Source organism: Gracilinanus agilis, chromosome 1 (genome assembly GCF_016433145.1).
Source record: "Gracilinanus agilis isolate LMUSP501 chromosome 1, AgileGrace, whole genome shotgun sequence".
Taxonomy (NCBI): domain Eukaryota; kingdom Metazoa; phylum Chordata; class Mammalia; order Didelphimorphia; family Didelphidae; genus Gracilinanus; species Gracilinanus agilis.
The window spans coordinates 715,753-716,432 of NC_058130.1; positions in this window are offsets into that span (position 1 = coordinate 715,753).

A 680-nucleotide genomic window follows, 5' to 3' on the forward strand; every position below is an offset into this window, starting at 1 on the left:
GCCTCAGCCCTAAGCCCTGCGCCCCCAGCTCCCGTAGCCTCTGCAGCAGGAGCCACACACAGACGCCGCCTCAGACACTGCAGCCGCCGCCGTCGTCGCCGCCGCTGCTTCCGCTTCCGCCCGCGCCCGCGCCCGGCCTCCGATCACTCCGACTCCTCCGCGCACGCGCATAAGATACAACGCGGCCAAGAGGGCGGGGCTTCGGCTCCTAAGGCTCCCCCTCCGCATGCAGATTATTGAGAAAAGCTGCCAGTGATCAAGGCGAGGACAAGCCGGAAACAGAGTCCAACCGACCGCCCCCTCCGATGGATTGACAGAGAAATGGGCCAATAAGAACCGCGTACTGGGGCGGGGTCAGTGCGGAGGTTTCTGCTCGCACTCTGGCAGTCGGAAATGGGCGCGCGATGAGCACGTGCCTCCATGGGGAGGGGAAGGGAGGGAACCCCCATCCACATCTTCTCTCTGGTGGTATCTCCGGGCGCGGAGCCAAAGATCTTGGCCCATGAGGCTCTGCTCCGAGGCTAGTAGGGTGAGGTGGGGACCGGGGCCGAAAGAGTGCGGCACTCTCCCTTCCTCGCCCGGCAGGAGACCCCTGGCCTCAGGGTTTCCCAAAGTCGCTAGAGTGGCTGCCAGCTCGATGGCCTTTAAGCACCAGCCCTATGCTGGGTCCTGCCCTCCAG